This window comes from Crocodylus siamensis, chromosome 10, assembly GCF_052110815.1.
Source record: "Crocodylus siamensis isolate JL-2025a chromosome 10, ASM5211081v1, whole genome shotgun sequence".
Lineage (NCBI taxonomy): Eukaryota > Metazoa > Chordata > Crocodylia > Crocodylidae > Crocodylus > Crocodylus siamensis.
In genome coordinates, this window is record NC_143404.1 from 19,844,490 (window position 1) to 19,857,401 (window position 12,912).

At 48.1% G+C, this 12,912-nt stretch overlaps 1 protein-coding gene across 2 annotated transcripts in view; it reads left to right on the forward strand.

Annotated features, from left to right (window-relative positions):
• HTR4 (5-hydroxytryptamine receptor 4) overlaps window positions 1-12,912 on the forward strand; it is a 253,864-nt gene that overhangs the window by 141,532 nt on the left and 99,420 nt on the right. The gene's annotated exons all lie outside the window — the stretch shown is intronic.

Below are 12,912 nucleotides of genomic sequence, written 5' to 3' on the forward strand. Positions count from 1 at the left end.
GCAGTCAGAACCCAGCTCAACTTTTTGATTACAGATGAAGTGTGCGACAACAGTAAACCTTACAGAAAAATCATCTTTTGACATGTCAATGGAGAAAAATAGCTGCAGAATCACAGAGCAGGAAGAAATATAAAATGTTAAGATATTATTTTTATAGTCATAATTTTTACTCCAATGATCATTTAATAGTGTGTATAGCCATCAGCTGCAGCACAGATGAGAGTAGAGTAATGTAACAACTGGAACCATTAGGATCAGCTGTTTTCCCCGCTTTAGTAAATTGAGAACATTTCCTGATGACTTCTTTATCTGACTGCTGCTCCTGACTCACCATGTTAATTGCTAGGGGGATTTTTTTGTTCTCATTTCCCACCTTTATTTATTTTCTATTTTTACCTCTCAGCAAAATGTGCCTTCTCCCTTGGGGCTCCACAGGGACTTGCTCGGTGTTGCACCTTACAAATTCTGTAACTTCTTCTGAGCAACACTTTCTAGGAGGGGTCTTTAGGCAAGAAAAAAAATCCTAGTTTTATCTCCCTGGTACTCTATACCACAAGGGCCACTGCAAGCGGTATGTGGAACAGGACCATCTGTCCCAGGAAGCAGGAAAATGCTTTAATAGAAATGCTGTTTGAACTCAAGGGTCAACTGGTTTATTCCCTTAGTACAGAACAGACAGGGAAAAACCCCTGCCTTAATAAGCTATGGCAAACATAGCACAAGGTTATATAAACTGATGGTAGTTCTCAGGAGACCTGCATCTATCACAAAGATGTATGATATTATGTCATTAAACTCTGACTGTTCACCATAGTCCCATTCCCTCATTCCATGAGAGCTCATTAAAAAGGGCACACCAAGACTCAGCTCTACCTCGGTGCTGCCCTAAGCAAAAGGGCCATGGCAAGGCAAACTCCTTTCACTATGGTAAATTATCCCAATTTTCACTTAAACTAAGACACTTTTACTGTGCCACAATGGTGTCAAATGGCCTCAGGATAATTGAGAATCAGGCTACAAACATCATTTTCTTTAACTTTAATTTCAGTTGAATTCAATTCGAGAAAAAGAGACATTTCAGATAATGTCTGAGCTTGCAAGTGTGATCATTATGGAAAACATGTTATCATGAATGTCTGATGTTACTTGTCAAGCTAGCAATCAGAAATGTAATTAGAACCAGTGGAAAATTTTCTAACAAAATGTTTATTTGTCTGAAAACTCAATTCTGTTGAAAGTGAAGCTTCCACTGGGAGCATACTGATTACAACATTTTGCATTGTTTAAAAAAAATGGGCAGGAAATGGATGCCAACAAGGTAAAAACATTCTGCTTCAGCATTTCTGAAATGTAACATTTTGGTTTGAAATTACTTTTTTGATTTTTTTCATATATAACAGAGGTTTTAGAATTTTGAAATCAAACAAAGCCTTTTGATTTCATCAACATGAAAATATTCTGAATGATCTGAAATGAAATGTTGTTTCTGGCACTACTTTGACAGTTCTTTTGTCTTCCTGATGGTTTGGAGGAAGACAAATTTCAAGATCATAGAATTTCCTCTGTTCTCACTTAGCTTTCACTGTAATATAGGCTAGTATCATTTTCACTTCTCTAAATTAGGCTAGAGCTATAACGCAGAACCAGTTCAGAGGCTCTGTCACTGGGTGCTGTCAGTACTGTGTTATAGTTTTCAGTGGCCGCATCTACACAAGAAGTTGGCTGCGCAGTTACTACTGTGCAGTCATTTAGTATTTGCATACACAGGTACGAAATGACTGTGCAGTAATTACTGCCTGGTAGCATGCCTGAATGGCTTTTTGGTGATGCTGAGTGCACAGTAGCTCACTACTACTGCGCAACAGCATTGTATCACAATTTGTGCCACACGATACTCCTGCGCAGTAGCAATGAGTTACTGTGTGGTCAGCATCTCGTGTAGATGCAGCCAGTGTGTCCTTGTCCTTCAGTATGTTCTTGCTAATTTATCTCTTGGTTATTTCTGTTTATTATAGTCCCATATTAGCATGATGCTTGTTGCATTCTTCAAATGAACTTTTCCCTGTTCCTCTTCCCTAGTTCTCCAGTATTAGACCAATCCCACCATCATACCTGATTCCTCTTGGCGAGCAGACAGCAATTTGCTTCTTTTTAGTTTTTAATGCAGTCCTTATGTCCTGTGGATTCCCAGCTACCATTACCAAACATGCCACTGTCTCAGAGCTTTTTCAGACCGGCTCTGGAAAATAGTTTACCAAACAATAGTTGCCATTTGTTCAATATTAACATATGCACATTATTTATATATTTGCATTGGTGTGTTCATTTATTTAGAGCTGGGATACATACTCTTGTGCTGTCATTTGACACTTGCAAGCATTCATAGACATGCTCCAGGATTTGGGGGGGGAAGAGGGGGAACATTTTTAATTAGAGTGGCTCCAAGAGCCACTTTAATTAAAGTGCCTGAAGCGTCAAGTGTATAAAATGTCTCCGTGCTAAAAATGAGAGCAGGGGCACTTTCACTAAGGCTTGTTTGAGCTTTAGTTAAAGTTTCCCACCACAATTTTTCAGCATGAGGACACGATGCACATGACGCCTGAGTCTGTTGGAGCATAGTAATTACCACGCTCCAGCAGATTATAGCGAGTTGGAGAAGACTTGATTAATCTAATTACAGCACATTGGAGCAGCCTTGCTGCACATGTATAGGCACCCTCTGTGTCTCACTGATATACAGAGAGGCAAGTTAACAAATGGTTAACTTACATAACCAACATTGCACAAGGATATACACACAAATAATTAGAACATATTTTTTAATATGAATAGAAATAGATCAAGGGTCCCTCTGGTCACCCAGTTGTATCACTACTGCCTGCCACCTCATGACTGAAACTCCTTCAGGACCTTTCCATGCATTTTTAAGTCTTTTGATAGAAAATGTCACCTGTTCAGTTGCCTGTCTGTTCTAAAACCTATTAACTAAGTGAGTCTTAACTTCAATGGGACTTGGATCAGGGCCTTAGAGAGATTTTTGTTTCTGCAAAAATTCCTGTGGCAGGGCACAAACCTGGTCAGAGAAAATTCTTTTAAAAATTCAACCAAACAGAACCACAAAGGTATTTTTCAACAGCTCTTCTTTGGTTATGCTCTTGATACTACCCTTGATTCACTCTGGCTGGGAACAGATGTTGCATTTGTCCCAGGACCAGTTATGTCTGTGCTTGTTCTGGAACAGGATTGGCATATACACATATCACACTTCCGATCAGGGGCTTAGCAAGGGGCCACTTTTCTGACATTCATTCAATGATGCAGTCCTGGGACAACCATTCATAGATTTCATAGACATTAGGGCTGGAAGGGACCTTGGGAGATCATCGAGTCCAGCCCCCTGCCCAAAGGGCAGGAAGTCAGCTGGGGTCATAGGATCCCAGCAAGATAAGCATCCAATTTACTCTTGAAGGTGTTCAATGTAGGTGCCTGAACCACCTCTGCTGGCAGACTGTTCCAGACCTTGGGGGCTCGGACAGTAAAGAAATTCTTCCTTATGTCCAGCCTGAAACGGTCTTGCAGGAGTTTGTGACCGTTCAACCTCGTCATCCCTCGGGGCGCTCTGGTGAACAGACGTTCCCCCAGATCCTGGTGGTCACCCCTGATAAACTTATAGGTGGCCATCAGATCACCCCTGAGCCTGCGCTTTTCCAGGCTAAAGAGTCCCATGGCTCTCAGCCTGTCATCGTAAGATCTGTTTTCCTGACCTCTGATCATGCGCGTGGCTCTCCTCTGGACTCTCTCAAGCTTCTCCACATCCTTTTTGAATTGTGGAGCCCAAAACTGGACGTAGTACTCCAGCTGTGGCCTCACCAAGGCCGAGTACAAGGGGAGAATGACGTCCCGGGATTTGCTCGAGAAGCATCTATGGATGCACGCCAGCATTTTGGTCGCTTTACTAGCCGCAGCATCGCATTGCAGGCTCATGTTCATCTTGTGGTCAATGATGACCCCCAAGTCTTTTTCTTCTGTAGTGCTAACCAACGTAGCACTGTCGAGCCTATACGGGTGCTGCAGGTTTTTCCTCCCAAGGTGGAGAACCTTGCATTTTTCGGTGTTAAACACCATGAGGTTCTCGTCTGCCCATTTGCTGAGCTTGTCCAGGTCAGCCTGGATCACCCGCCTATCTTCTGGCGTGGATGCTTTGCTCCAAAGTTTGGTGTCATCGGCGAACTTGGCCAGTCCACTCCTGACTCCAATGTCCACATCGTTAATGAAGATGTTGAACAGTATGGGTCCCAGGACAGAGCCTTGAGGGACCCCACTGGTCACAGGGCACCATGATGAGTGACTGCCATCAATCACAACCCTCTGGGTCCGACCACGAAGCCAATTCCCCAGCCAGCGGATCGTGGTGGAGCCAAGGCCACAACTGGCCAGTTTGGCCAAGAGGTGATCATGGGATACCAGATCAAAAGCTTTTTTGAAGTCAAGATATACGACATCAATCTCTTCTCCCTTGTCCAGGTGATAGGTCACCTGGTCATAGAAGGAAATGAGATTGGTCAAACAAGACCTACCCGCAACAAACCCGTGCTGGCTATCCCTTAGAATGTTAGCCTGGGCCAGTCCCTCAAGGATGGCCTCCTTAATAAACTTTTCTAAGATCTTCCCCAGGATAGAAGTCAGGCTAATGGGCCTGTAGTTAGCCGGATCCACTCTCCTCCCTTTCTTGAAGATTGGCACCACATTGGCCTTCTTCCAGTCTTCGGGCACTACACCAGAGCACCAGGAGTTTTCAAAGATCTGTGCCAGGGGCTGGGCTATGATGCTCGCCAGCTGCTTGAGTACCCTGGGGTGCAGGTTGTCAGGGCAAGCTGACTTGAAGGTATCCAGCTTCTCAAGGTGTTCCTTCACGAGGTCAGCATTGATGGAGGGTAGGGGATCCCCCTCACCGAGATTTCCCTGTCCCATAGCAGGCATGGGCATCCCGTGTGACTGATGAAAGACTGATGCAAAGTACCTATTTAATAGGTTGGCTTTTTCCTGGGCGTCAGTTGTCAGTTGCCCCATCTGGTTTAGCAGGGGTCCAACATTGCCCTTGCTTTTCCTCCTGCTCCCCACATATCTGAAAAAGGACTTTTTGTTGTCCTTGATGCCTGAAGCTAGTTGGAGTTCAGTTGCAGCCTTGGCTTTCCTGGTTTGGTCCCTGCAGGACCGGACCAGCGTGGAGTAATCCTCCTTGGAGGTGAATCCCATCCTCCATCCTTTGTAGGCTTTCCTTTTTAGCCACAGTAGGTCCGCTAGGTCTCTGGAGAGCCAGGGGGGCTGCTGTGCCTTCTTGCTGCCTTTCCTCCGTGTTGGAATAGATTTAGCTTGTGCACTGAGGATCGCTTCCTTGAGAAGCAACCACTCTTCTTGAACTCCCATCTCCCTGGGGTCATGGTCCCTGAGGGTCTGACCGAGTAGCCTCTTGAGCTTGTCAAAGTCGGCTTTTCTGAAGTCAAGGACTTCTGTGTTGCTGACTGACTTGCCAGCTTTACGGCGGATGGTGAAGGTGATCAGCTCGTGGTCGCTGTCACCCAACTTCCCATCAATCACTAGGTCGCCGATTAGGTCGTCCCCCGTAGCCAGTACCAGGTCAAGCAGCGCTTTGCCTCTCGTTGGCCCATAGACTTCTTGAGTCAAGTAGAGGTCATACACGCACGAGAGAAAGCTTTGCGCCCGCTCAGATTTAGCTGAGTGATCTTCCCACGAGATGTCCGGGTAATTGAAGTCACCCATGACAACCAAGGTCCTGGATCAATCGGCCTCAGTCAGTTCCCGGGAGAACTCCTGGTCAAGCTCGGGACTTTGAGTGGGAGGTCTGTAGTAGACTCCCACCGTTGTGTCCCCTGTGCCGAATTCCCCACGAATTTTTACCCAGAGGGTCTCTAGCTGTCCATGCCGGTCGCCAACATCAGCTTGCAGGGACATGTAGCTTTCCTTGACATAGAGAGCTACACCCCCGCCCCTTTTGTCAACACGATCCCTCCTGTACAGGGTGTAGCCCTCTATCCCCGTGGTCCAGTCATGGGTGGAGTCCCACCAGGTCTCCGTTATCCCAATGACATCATATTTCTTTGCACTGAGCAGGAGGATGAGCTCATCCTGCTTGTTGCCCAGGCTCCTGGCATTAGTGTACAGCCAGGCAAGTGTGCCCTTGGGGGCTTTTGCCTTGCCCACAGATTGTGCCAGGGCTGGGGCAGGGGTGGGCTCCCTTAAGTGCCCCCTTAAGTGCCTTGGTCCGCTGGCTTTGCAAGGGCCGTTCAGCAGGCCAGCAGGGGCAGTAGTCCCCCCATCCCCCAGCAGGCTTACTTTAAAGCCCGGTGGAGCAGGTCAGCCAGCTTGGCTGAGAAGAGCCTCCTCCCCAGGGGAGAGAGGTGGAGGCCATCTCTTCCCAGCAGCTTGCTGCCTCTCTCTCCAAAGAGCGGGCTGTGGTCATGGAAGCCAAAGCCTTCCCGATAACACCAGCGCCGCAGTCTTTGGTTCACCATGTGGATCCTCCTCTCCCTCCTCAGCCCATAGCCCGAGACTGGGAGGATCGATGAAAACACCACCTGAGCTCCCAGACCCCTAAGCCCCGCTCCCAACTCCTTGTAGCGCCTCATGACCTGGCTGGGGGTGCTCCGAGCCGTGTCATTGGTGCCCACATGAATCAGGAGCATGGGGTAGTGGTCTGTAGGCCGGAGGAGCTGCGGGATCCTCTCCGCAATGTCTCGGATGCGGGCCCCCGGGAAGCAGCAGACTTCCCGGGCTAAAGGGTCGGGGCGGCAGATTGCCCCCTCAGTGCCCCGCAGGATGGAGTCTCCCACAACAAACACCTTACGCTTTGTCTTGGCGAGAGCGGGGCCAGTAGCTGTGGTCGAGCCTGGATTGCCTGCGGGAGCTGGCAACTGCGTGGGCTCTGCTGGGGCTGCAAGAGGTGCAAACCTGTTGCTAAGCTCCGGCGGGGCAGGGGCCTTGGTGCGGCAGGCCTTGGGGCCCTTGACCATCTTGGTCCATGCCCCTGACTGGGCAGAGCGGGAGGTCCCAGAGTCCTCCTTAGTCGCGGAGGGAAACGGAGCTCTCCCCTGCGGCTCCCGGGGGAGAAGGGCCTGGCAGTAGGAGTCTATCTCCTGCTCACAGTCCCTGATGGCACGCAGTCTCTGGACTGTGGCCTGGAGCTCCTCCAGCTGGCGCGCCAGAGACCCCAGTAGGGAGCAGACCCCGCAAGGGGAGGTGGCCATGCTCCCGGGCCCCAGAGCCTGAAAAAGGGACAGGCAGCCCCCGCAGCCAAGAGCCAGGGGCTCCGTCTGCGTGGAGCCCGGAACCATGGGCTCCGTCTGGGTGGCCGTCTCTGAGGTGCCCAGTGGAGGGGACCCTCGGGGTGCGGCGCGTGCCCATCCGTGTCATGCCTCTGGTAGGCTGGCTACGGCTGGGGCTGGCTATGGCTGGGGGGGTCGAAGGCAGGGTCTCGTGCCCTCCCACGCCTTCCCCCGTGCGAACTCCGCGCTAACTCAAGCGCCTGTTTACGCAGCCTGTTTGCGGGGCTCCGGTCGCCTGGCTCCCTGCGGGGCTGGGCCAAGTAGGGGCCTGGGCGGGGGCTTGACCCGGCCCAGCACCAGGCAGCGGCCTCCTCCCAGCAAGCGAGGAGTTAACCCCTTCCCACCACGAGCCCGCTCACCTCCGGCTGTGCTGGGGGTCAGCAGGGGGCTCGGCGGCTGCTGAGGGGGTGTCTGGGGGGCTTCGGGGGAGTGGGGGCGTACTTTGTTACACAAATCAGACATACTTTGTGATTTTCTGAAGAAAACTAAAAAAGGTTCATGGGATAAGAAGTGCTAATAGAGTTTGCCCCAGGACAACACACACTAGTGCGTGAACATTTGCACTTTATCTTGGGAGAAAAGTGTTTCTTGTAGGACAAATGCAACATTTGTTTGTAGCCTCTGTGACTATTAGCCAGGTACTTCTCTTTCCTGTGGTTCAGTTTCTCTCTTTGATATTTATCATCGTTGTGCTGCTATGAAATTTTTTGTGATGGTACAAAGCCCAACCAAACAAATTTCCATGACTGTCACGTCATAAATGTCCAAAATTGTACCTATGAAAAGTTTAGCTCGGGGCAGGAGAGCATGGGCAGGACCTCTTACTGCTTCCGGGTCCTGATCCTGTGTGCTCTGGGGAATTTAGGATTCCCCATTTGCAGTTGTCCCACAGAATCGGGACTCTGAACCCCTGGGAGTGGCAAAGGCTCAACCCTGCGAGACAGTGGGCAACATCCATGTCACACAATGAAGCAGATCAACTGTGACAGGACACATCCCAGCACAGATGAATCTACTCCAAGAACAACATCTGTTTATAACCTCAGTGACAATTCTTACTTTTGTCAAATAATTTGAGATGCCTGGCTGAAACACCCAACAGCAAAAACTGGTATTCTACATTCCCTGTTCAACTGAATGAGGTGTATTTCATAGTGAAGGAATACATCCTTGAACTTAATTCGCTTGTTTCTATAGGAAAAATCTGAAGTCAAATCATCACTACTCCATCTTAGCAATATGTCATGACATAAGGAGATACTTTGTGCAACTACCAGCTAAGGGTTAGTTTCTAATTTTCCGACTAGCCCTGAGATGCTCTATAAACCATTAAGTTGTGTTCAGATGCAGTTTCTCTTTAAATCACTTGTTGCAGTCACTGAACAGAAAAACAGAAAAGCAAATATTTCAATTACCATCCAGGCACTAGCGGCTTTCCCTCTATTTCTGATATGCAGATTATTCCATAACTGACCTCTGCAAGGCTTCTGGTACACTCATCAGAAACAGCTGGTACTGGTCACTTTTCAGTGTCAGAATACTGGGCAAGTCTAATACCAGGTCTGATCATTTATGGCAGTTCTTATACTCTCATGCTGCTCAGGCTGGTACAGGTCTATTTTTCATGTAGTCATCTCTAGCTGTGGAGCAGTCTTCTAAGAGCTGTCATAGCTGCAGGATCCCCTGAGACTTCAAAAAGGAAATTGAAAATGTTCTCATTTGCAAATGCTTACAGTTAGTGAAGCCCGTGGCTGATTTGTTAAAGGAGAATTTAATACAGTTTCATGAGCAGAGCTATCAAACACTTTGCATTAAAAGACACTTTTTTATATTCCTGTGTTTTATCAAGAAGAGATTGCCTAAAAAGTGCCTGAAAAGATCAAGAAGAAATTGTCTTGTATCAACCCAATAGAGTATTTGATTTACTCCCTATCAATTTACTTGGTAGAGTTAGCATGGGAACTTTCCTTGATATTGTGGGTATGTGCCTGTGATATTGGAGTCCATGTACCCATATATTGACACCATTTTTCCATGCCATCAAATCCAAAGCACAAAAGTTACAGAAACATTTACAATGAAGCCTTATGACTAAAGCACTGGACTGGAAATGGAGAGACCTGGTTCTTTCCCTGGCTCTTACTTACCTTTAGTCTGTGGGTAAGTCACTCTTCCTGTTTCTCCTTCCATAAACCAGGGATCACAATCCTGGCCTAACTTTGTAAAACAGTGCTTTGAGATCCACAAATTAACCAGTTAGAAAAGCTGTTCTTACTAACAGTACTACCCAACAGTGCTGTGCAAAATTCCAGCGGCCATTTCATTTTGATGCTGTTTCAACTTGTTTTGAGCTTGGAACAGAGAAATTGAAACAAAAAGGGCTTGGAAACAGCCTCAGAGTGAAACGAGGGCAGTCAAAGTGTTTCAGAAGTTTCAAACTGTTTCGAGTTTTGAAGCTGATGTTGGGTTTGCCTGCAGGGAAACAGAAAGTAAGGGGGGGGAAGGACTGCTCTCATTATTGACTGTGTAGCTGGCCAGTGACTGTGATCCTTCCCTAAGGTCCCTTCCAATCTCAGTGCTTGGGGGAGGGATAGAAATCCAGCATTGTTTGAGTTGGCCTACTTTCTGCCTTGGAGTCTACAGTTACTGAGCTATCTTCCAGCAGCTCAGAAGTGTTAGACGACAAAGGCTACTACTAGCATTGATTTGATTTCCTACTTGCTAGCTTACCAAGTGGGATTCCACAATATCTTTTGCCTTCTTCTAAACCCTTTTATTTTATTATTATATTCATTGATTTATTCTTTTCAATTTCATAATTATATTGGGTTTTATGCTATAGAATTTATATAGGAAGGTAGATACATGTATTTTTATTTCTATACATTTATATCTTGCAGCATATTACATTGTAGAATTTATATAGGAATGCAGATACATTTATGTATTTGTATAAAAACAAGACACTATGAAACACGCCATGAAGCGTGCTAGAAAGGCAGTTGGCAAGCCTTCGGGGGGGGGGCAGAAGAGGGGATAGAGGAAGAGGTGTAAATCCCACCCCCCAAACTGTGGCGCAGCCTCTTTCCTACAACTACCAGGGATGAGGCTTCCAGAAGCAGGAAGGAGATGGGGGCAGTGCCAGTACCACTGCCTGTGCCTGAGTCTGCATTCCCTCCAGGAACACCTGCCATAATCCTCCTAGCCCCACCACCACTATGACAACAAACAGCAGCAACAGCACTAGCGTGACTTTCTCCTTCACCCCCATTTCACTTCCCATGCTGAGCCTTCCAGTGCCAGAGGAGGAGCTGGATCTGGGTCTGGATCCGAGTGTCATAGCAAGGGAAATTCTGGGGAAGGAGGGGGAAATTAGTTGAGTTTATGTTCCACACCCCTCAAGTTTCCCTTAGAGCCAGGTCTCCTTCCCCAGAAGGCACTTCAGAGGAGGCTGAGGTAGAGGTTGCAGAGGCAAGCAGCTCATCTGAGTCCACTCCTCCTGCTGCTGTGCCCCTGCCCGCTGAGGAGGGGGAAATTGCAGCATCCACACCTGCACCCCAGAAGTGAGCAGGTAGTGTGGTCTGGGATCATTTTGAGCTGGCAGATGATCCCACATATGTGTTTTGTTCCTTTGCCCCAGCTGGTTTTGGCTCGGCAGTGCAGGCAGTTAGCATGAGCACCACGGGGATGTCAATGCATCTCTGCAGGCCCTTGCTCCTCCTTAGCCTGGTACCAGTGTGAGCGTGCCCAAAGGGAAGTCCCCCTCTTGCTCCAAAGCCCCTGTCTCCACAAAGCAGAGGCAGACCACCCTGGAACAGTGGGGGAAAGGCTGACAGAAAGGGGGGCGCATTGCAAGGGCGAGTGAGATCATTGGGGAGATGCTTGCTGTCAACGGCCAGCCTTTCTCCTTAGTTGAGTGGCCAGGGTTCAGGTGGCTCATGGTGATTGTGGCCTCATCTTACCAAGTGCCCTCCCTGTATGAGACATGCAGGGAGTACTTGAGGGAGGAACTGTGCAAGGCAGGTCCATAGGTAGCCTTACGCTTCACCTCCAACATCTGGAGCAGCTGGGGTGGAGATCATGCCTACCTCTCCACCTCAGGGCACTGGTGCGACCAGTCAGGCCATCAGTGGGTTCCCCTTCAAGCTGAGGTGATGGATGAGTCCCACATGGCAACAGAGATCAGGGGGACTATGAACCACTTGGTGCCTATGAACTGCACTTCATCAGCCTCCTAGGTACAGAAACTCATGGACTCAATATAGACAGTGGAGTTCTGACACACTACAACCTGCTGGACATCTGACTCCCCAGGTACCTCTCCACTTTTATGTGAGCTGCTACATCTCCTTTCCCCCGCAACCCCAGCCTGTCCCTCACCCCCTGATGCCTCCATTTCCTTTTTCACTGTCTGGCTTTCTTGCCTGCATTACATGCCAGGCCACCCCCTGTCTTCTTTGCTATTCCTTCAATCCAGAAACAGCACACACACACACACCAACTGCAGGTTCTTCCTTAGCCTTACAAAGGGTTTTTCAACCCAAGAGCTTGCTAAGGTGTAGATCTGTAACTATTCAATTGGTCTGTTAAAAGATACCAGTTTAGATTCACCCAAAGGAAAGGACCTTGTCTGCCAGTGCTATGTCCTTAGACCAACACTCCTAGCACCTGACCAGAAGGATGTAGGGCCCTGGGCACACCTAAGCCCCAGGGCTGGGCCTGGCAGAGAGACATCCCTGGCAGCTGCTGGAGCAGAAGCTCCTTCAGGAGAGAAAAGAAAGGCTTTGTCATAGTTTGGCTGCCTAAGATGGTGCTGGTGCTACTGCTCACTAATTTTTTATTTTACCTGTTGTCATTTAAAGTGGTGGACCAAGCTGAGGCTGTAGGGGAGGAGGAGACCCCACTGGGGCACACTACCGTGTCATGTAGAGGCCGCAGCACCAATAACGCATGTGCGCGTGCACACACACACACACACAGTGTCACCCATGTCACGAGTTTTGCTTGTCAGCAGCCTGAGGTGCAGTTTCCCAGAAACCCCTGCACCTACTTCCTCAAAACTTGGCACGCTTCATGGCCTCAGAAGGGCCTACCATCCCTGCAAGTTTCATCTGAATCAGGCAAGAAATGACATAGGCTATAATGGGGAAGCATGAAACTGCCTATAGCTATGGGCAAAATATTGAAACAGCATCGAAACAGCAAAAGAGTTTTGATGAAACAAAACAGATCAGTGGTTTTGAAATGAAACAAAACTCAAAATGGAATACTGTCTTGTTGAAATGGAAGTTGAAATGAAACAATGCTGTTTCGCACAGCGCTACTACCCAAACAAAGACTATAGAATGCGATCCAGCCCACACCTGAAGTATGGTATCATGGAGGATGCATTGCTTCATCTATGGGTATAGATCTTTTTTGTGTTTGAATTTGGAGTTCTCAGCCACGTCAATACATTGTGTGTTTTGGGCCGGTACTAGGTAAGTTCCTTTGATGCAGATGTCTGATGCGTGGATGTCAGAAGGCTGAGAATCAGAAGACACATTTTTCATTATGGTTTTGTTATTTA